Source organism: Thamnophis elegans, chromosome 3 (assembly GCF_009769535.1).
Source record: "Thamnophis elegans isolate rThaEle1 chromosome 3, rThaEle1.pri, whole genome shotgun sequence".
Lineage (NCBI taxonomy): Eukaryota > Metazoa > Chordata > Lepidosauria > Squamata > Colubridae > Thamnophis > Thamnophis elegans.
In genome coordinates this window covers 78,412,850-78,420,309 of record NC_045543.1, presented here as the reverse complement: position 1 = coordinate 78,420,309, position 7,460 = coordinate 78,412,850, and the positions used below count along the sequence as shown (strand labels likewise).

General features: G+C 37.8%; 1 long non-coding RNA gene across 1 annotated transcript; it reads left to right on the top strand.

Moving 5' to 3' along the window:
• The first annotated feature begins 3,615 nt into the window (after nucleotides 1-3,615).
• Nucleotides 3,616-6,615, top strand: LOC116506596. Its single transcript, XR_004255048.1, has 3 exons — nucleotides 3,616-3,708; nucleotides 4,595-4,671; nucleotides 5,868-6,615. It is a non-coding gene; the product is annotated as an uncharacterized LOC116506596 (long non-coding RNA).
• The last annotated feature ends 845 nt before the right edge of the window (nucleotides 6,616-7,460 follow it).

Genomic DNA, 7,460 nt, shown 5'->3' with positions numbered 1-7,460 from the left:
TTCTGTAATTAGTGCTGAACTTTTAGTAGCTTCCTTGCTGCTAAAATTAGCATTTTGTTGTTGGATTTTTTTGCATGCAAAAATCATACCAGTCAAACCCCTCGGCAGAGATGGTTTATTAAGGATGTTTTAATTAAAGCTTACTTATGCATCTGTCTTGCTTGTGCCACTTTAGTTTGAGAACTAGAATTATCAGTAGTGTGCAAAGCTCCCAGTCACCGATAATTTGTTTCTCATTTTGTCCACATAGCCACGCTCTTTGGCTCAAACTTAGCAACTTCTGAAGAGCCACAGGTTGCCCATTCCTTTAAAAAATCAACATGAGTCTCATAACATTCATGTATAGGTGGATGTTCTACCTTACTCCCAAGTAAGAGTTATATTCACGGGTGGGCTGCAACCGGTTTGGTGAGTGCATGCGCTTAACGTGCTTGCAATTTGAAGCTCAGCTGCTTACCTTCTAAGGCAGAGTTGCGTAGAAGCTAGAACAGCGGAGGCGCGGAAATCAGCTGTGCTGCACAAATCAACTGAGCCAGAAAGGACATATAGGACAAGGTAGTGTGGTGGGCAGGGCCAACTGATTGTTCAAACTACCAGTTCGCCCAAATCAGTCCAAACCAGCAGCAGCCCACCATTGGTTATATTGAATTACTTGCTAATAGATCCTGGGTTTTATGACTGGAAACCAACTAGGAAATACGTTTGTTTGTAAAGAGTAAGTTTTAGTATTCCAAATAACTCCTTTATCCTAGACAATAATCCTAACAGCAAAAATTATAAAAATTGTTATCCTTTCCTAAAATTATGGGCATGCAGCAAAACAGCTAATCCAATCTGATTCATATCAGAGTCAAATCATTGTATCTAAAACCAAACTTGCAAAAGCATGGTGCCTTAAATGTGTGGGAAAGACTAATTACTGAAAACATTTGTTATTGTTTTCACGTGGAATGATGTGGAATAATCATGTAAAGTAGAGTTTTATACAAATATCGGGTGTATAAACTTCAGTGTAGTCTTTGTGATGTTCTGTGTTTTGTACCCTATTCAAATGTTCCAAAGTTGAAGATTTTGCCTTGCTTGTTCCATGCGCTATGTAAAACTAAGCTAATCACTTTCAGCTCTACCTAAAATTGCAAGAGGCTTACAATTACAGTAAATGTATCTTCCATGTCTTCCACCTCAAAGAACTTGGAAATTCTTCCCTGTTTGCTAAAGAAGAAATAAACTCGTTTCAATATACTATCTAATTTGATCATAGGTGAGGTGAGTCATCTCCATTCTGGTGCCTTCAATCATTCTACAGCCTGTGATACCAAAACTATAGCAAGTTCACACAAAGAAAAACTTAACATTGGAGTTACTGAACTGTTCCTTTCTTCTCTTTGCAAAAGACAACTGATCAACGTTTTTCTACACGGCTGTGAGCACAAAGAATTATGCATATTTCCAGCCTAAATGCTTTCAGCCATACTAGTGTCTCTATTCAAAATAACAGTTAGAGCACCCAGAGAGAAAATGACTATAGAAATGAAAGCTCAACAAGTATAAACATGCATGCTTTTGTAGTATGACCTACTGAATTCAGAAGTTCTTATGCCCAGGTAAGTATGCAGGAGCAGCAAAACAGGTATGGAAGCTACCCTTCCAGGTCTAATTCCAGTTGTCTGGTGGGAATGTTTTAATGGTATTGCAACAAGAAGGATAATGGTTTAAAAGTGAAGTCTTTTTCACTGCACATTTCCATCCCAATTTACTTACCAGTAGGAGGTTATAATTGCACTTGCAAAATAAAAAAGTCAAATGAGTTTGATCTTAATTGCTATGCTCTTATGTCCGTGTCTCCCCCCCGCCCCCCAGTGTGACAATAGATACCCAACCAGCAAGTATTCTTCATGGGTTTTATGTATTCCTTACAGACTAAGAATGCTTTGTCGTGCAGAGGGTTCCAATGATTAATGCACAGGAAGTGTTGGCAGACTGGTCAATTGTGCATCAATACTTATTCTTACCATCCAGAAGCCCTGCTTAAGCCAACCCAAACTGATCTGGGAAGGATGGGTAGAAGTTAACTGATTGAGCCTCTGAGAAATTTGCAAGGCATATGGAAGACAAAATCATTTATATTCAGTCCGAAATGGAATCTTGCTGGACAAATTCTTGACAGATAATAGAAACCATATGTCACAAAAGTAACTGAAAGCCATTTCATTCTGTTGATCCTGAGGAAGTAGATCAGATTCTTCATTGGTTCTGCCGTATATAGATTACATCCTTGTTCTCATTGGTGAAAGCTACCTGGAAGATAGCAAGAGACTGGATAAGAATGGTGGTTAACACATCCTTGGGTAACAGTAGTTCTACCTGCCTTGGAGGAGGAAGACAAGTCTCAATTCAACTTTTTTTTTTAAATTACTACAGGTAATTGAAATTACAACAACACTGAAAAAAGTGGCTTATGACCATTTCTCACACAATCACTGCAACATCCTCATGGTCACATGATCAAAATTCAGATGTTTGGCCATTGGCATATATTTATGATGGTTGCAGTATCCCAGAGTCATGAAATCACCATTTGTGACCTTCTCAAAGGGAACTCAGTGGGGAAACCAGATTGTTACTAACTTAACAACTGCAGTGATTTGTTTAACAACTGTAGCAAGAAATGTCATAAAATGGGGCAAAACTCAACAAATATCTTGCTTAGCAAGTTAAATTTTGTTCTCCACTGTGGACTATCTCTAGTGGCTGCCTCCAAACTCCCTTTGGCATGGGAAACTCCCTTTGGCATTAATCCCTCTTGTAGATGATCTGTGCTAGAATCAGGTTGCATGGTCTGACACTACTTTTACTATGCCCCTATTCTTATACAATACAGTCAGTACAGTACAATACAATACAATACCAGAGTTGGAAGGGACCTTGGAGGTCTAGTCCAATGGTATCCAACATCTTCCATTGTTGGAGCATTTACAACTTCTGGAGGCAAGTTGTTCCACTGATTAATTGTTCTAACTGTCAGGAAATTTCTCCTCAGTTCTAAGTTGCTTCTCTCCTTGATTAGTTTCCATCCATTGCTTCTTGTTCTACCCTCAGGTGCCTTGGAGAATAGTTTGACTCCCTCTTCTTTGTGGCATCCACTGAGATATTAGAACATTGTTATCGTGTCTCCCCTAGTCCTTTCTATTAAACTAGACATACCCAGTTCCTGCAACCATTCTTCATATGTTTTAGTCTCCAGTCCCCTAATCATCTTTGTTGCTCTTCTCCGCACTCTTTCTAGAGTCTCCACATCTTTTCTACATCGTGGCAACCAAAACTGAATGCAGTATATCTGCATTACTCCATCCAGAGAGTGCTGTAAAGCACTGTGAAGTGATATATAACTGTAAGTGCTACTGCTATTGTTAATATTGGGTTTTATATACCAGTATAAATTTTTCCAATAAAATTGCTGGGGCAGATTGATACAAGCATGGCTGAATGATTCTACTTATCCCCAGGAAGACAGCTAAAGTTCTGGCAAAGTGTATCAGTAATTAATGATTTGCATTGCCCCAGCAGGTTTCATTCATTTCTGGAGTAGGTTAATAGTAAGCTGTACACTGATGTTTCTGTTTAATCATTTAAGAATAGCCTACATCAAATAATCACTACACATTTTTTCTTGAAGTGTTCGAGAATTATCCCAGAAAGATAATACAGGTATATTACAAATGTAGTGATTTTCAAGAGGATGCAGAGTTGCTCTGTCATTTTAGTATTTATGTGATTTTTATTTCAATAATTATTGAAAAACACTATCTTGCCTTTATTCAGAAAATGCTGTTTGTTATTATACAGGTACTCTATTGTTGTTGTTATTTGGGGTGACAAATATTACTTATTAGCTTAATTTATGTACTCTGCTGTCAAGTTGAAGAAAAAAGATTAGGGGACTCGAGGCCAAAAAATATGAATAATTACAGGAATTGGATATGCCTAGTTTAATGAAAAGAAGGACTAGGGTTGACGTAGTCGCAGTGTTCCAATATCTAAGGGGCTGCTACAAGGAAGAGGGAATCGAGCTATTCTCCAAAGCACTTGAAGGCAGGAGAAGAAGAAATGGAGGGGAACTAATCCGGGAGAGAAGCAACCTAGAACTAAGAAGAAATTTCCTATCCAACTGGAATGGTTGTGGGTGCCCAAACATTGGAGGTTTTTAAGAAGAGATTGGACAATCACTTGTCTGAAACGATGTAAGGTTGTTTACTTGAGCAGGGAGTTGGACTAGAAGACCTCCAAGGTCCCTTCCAACTCTTATTCTGTAGTTGTTGGAGTGGCTTATTTGAGTGTTTTGACTCTTGTAGTGACATTTTGGTTATTATAAATAGGTTCTTAGTGTTATTACAGAAGAAATAAAAGGATATTTGTTTTTTTAAATATAGAGTATTGACAAATATTCTCAGGTTGTAGAGAGTGTGGTTTTATTGCAATTCAGTAGTTCCGCTGAATTTCCTCAGTTTGACATGGTGAAGATCTGGAGAAAAGAGTGCCATCTTCTGAAGGAAGAGAGCTATAACATATCATAATATCCACATTTGCCTTTCAGACAGAACACGTTTCTTCAATGAAAGAGAGCTATGCTTTATTCTTTCTATATCACTGATGGGTCTCTCAGGATAGAAGGTATGGGAAGGACAAGAAGAGGAACCACATGGTCTTTTTCACCTAAAAAATTTACCCAGTAAATTTCATGGTTAAATTAATGATTTATAAAGGTTTCAGACTGAAACAAATGTGCATTTAGAAGCAAAATGCAACCTAGAACATGGGTCTTTCACCTTGGCAACTTTAAGCTTGCTGGTTGAGGAATTCTGGGAGTTGAAGTCCACAAGTGTTAATGTTGCCAAGGTGGGAGACCCCTGCCCTAGAACATATTGGAAAACAATTAAAATGGCTTGTACTGTAGTCCTGAATGTGTTTGGTGCAGTGCAGAGGTGTCCAATCGTGGCAACTTGTGGACTTCAACTCCCAGAATTTCCCAGCCAGCCAATTCTGGAATTTGAACTCCACATGTCTTAAAGTTGTCAAGGTTGGACACCCCCTAATATAGTAGCTAAAGTACCATGTTAAAAACTGCTTTAGGTATAAAGGAAATTTGGGTAACTTGGGTCTGTCCTTCTCTCTCAACCCCAGAAAGGAGACAGTGGCAAGCCACTTCTGAAAATTTTCCAAGAAAATGACAGAGATTTGTCCAGGCAAGTCAGCAAGATACACACACAATAGTCACAAATACAATTAATATTTCAGGAACTTTATTTTGTTTCATTAAGACAACCAATAGTTTTAAAAATAGGGAATAAGAATTTGCAAGGAAAGCTTTTCATGTATACATTTCAAGGTGAAAGATGCTTTCTAGTCTGAAATGTTCTCTTGGTTACTTGGTAGGAAAAAAGAATAAAAATATCGCCTTTTTAAAATTCTTCACAATGAACTGTTTACATGAATAGTGGTAAAGCAAGGAGGCATTCAAGAGAGAACAAAACCCGTTGAAACTAGGCAGAGAAGAGCTGGCTGATACAAAAGACTAGTTGGGCAAAAGAGAATTTGGAAAGAACAAAAGCATTGTAATGAGAAGATTTCACCAGCAAATGCACCTCACTACTTCTGAATCAGCCCAGAAGTACTAACCACGGGGACTCAGAAGATGCCTTTATGTGAAAGAGAAATATGCTTTATAGAATCTCAAGTGTGAGCTGAGAAGCAGCTAAGGAAGATTCACAAGAGTTGAAGAGTATCCTCAAGTAGAGTTAAGTAGAGCTTCAGAACTATTATCTGCACTGCTTTACTTTTAACGGCGGATATTTTTTTCTTTTTTGCAGTGATTTGCCATTGCCTTTTTCCTGGGGTTGAAAGAAAGTTACTGGCCCAAAGTTTTGCAGCCTGCGTGGCTCTAGAACAGGGTGTCTAACCTTGGCAACTTTAAGACTTGTGGACTTCAACTCCCAGAATGCCCTGTCAGCATGCTCTAGAAAATGTATTCTTGAATATTGTCAACAATCTGCCAAGAAATGATTGTGTGATTTTTCTGCTGGACTAGAGGAAATAATAGGATATTGTTGGTGGGTGGTTGAATAGATCTAATTCATTCCCTTCCTAATCAAAGAAAAATATGTCAACATGCCTCTCTCAAAATGTTGCACACTGCAGGGATGTCACCAAGTTACAGATCTCTCATTTGTGGCCCTTAGCAACCTCCCTAAAATACATCAAAATAATCCATTGATTTGAGAGAATCAAAAGGAGAGATATTACATATTTGGGTCTATTTTGAGATATGCAAATGCGATATTCTTTTCAGCAATACAGTGATTTGAATATGAATATGGGAGGTTGCATTGTATAAAACAAATGAGAACATTTCGATAACTAACTCTGGAAACGTTTCATAGACTCTATTATTTCATTGCCAGTGCAGCGTTCTTAACCTTGTATTGATTGAGGTCACATATCTCCACATTTTAGGAGGGCTGGAGATTTGTATAAAAGCTGTTCCTTTAGGAATTCAAGTATTTTAATGGATTCCATGAGTGTAATATCATGGATGAATAGATTTGATTAAAATGAATAGATCCAAACTATGTGCCTGCTTCAGAAAATAAAACTATTCAGACAATAAAAAAGCCATAAGTCTTTTTTTTTTTAATGGTTAATGTTTATATGCCAAAGAACTGGCTATTTCTCATATATGCTGGAAAGTGGCTCATTCCAGTCTTTCTTCTAGTCTGTGTGCTGCCATCCAAAGCTGAGTTGTGGAAATAAATTCATGAAAATGCATTTGGTCTGAATTCATCAAAAGGGTTGTGTTCCTGCTGATTGTAAAAGATTCTGACAACAAATAGCAAGTTTCTAACGCTTCCTTCCCAGAGGGAATGGTGCGACACCAATGCAATTTGAATCTATTTTTGTAAAAATAAATGTAAAAAAAGCCAACTTAATTCTCAAGGAGTTGGTAAACAAGTTATTTTCCAGACAGGCGAGCAGATGTTGCTTTTCACCAATTGTTTGTTTGTGAAGGTTTCAAGATATTTCATGAAATGATTGCTCTTTCCACTGAACACAGCTATTTAAGGTATTGATAAAGGATAATATTTATAGCTCAGGGTTGAAATGAGAGGTTCTTGGTGCTCCCTGAGCTTGGTGGTTCTCTAACATAGAAGGATGGAACTGGACTCAGTAGCAATGCAATCCTATGTATATTAACTAAATATATTTTCCATTTCCAGCTTTCTGTTCAGTTTAGTTTGCTGGCTAACAACATTCACAGGCCTCCCTGATCCATACAAATATTTGGCAGCAAACAATTTTAAAATTTAAACATTAAAAATCTATGACAAGAAACTACCAACGCGGGCTTCCCAAGTACAGTTAAGGAATCAAAGCCTGCTGAAATAATGCAACTTTTCCTCACTTGC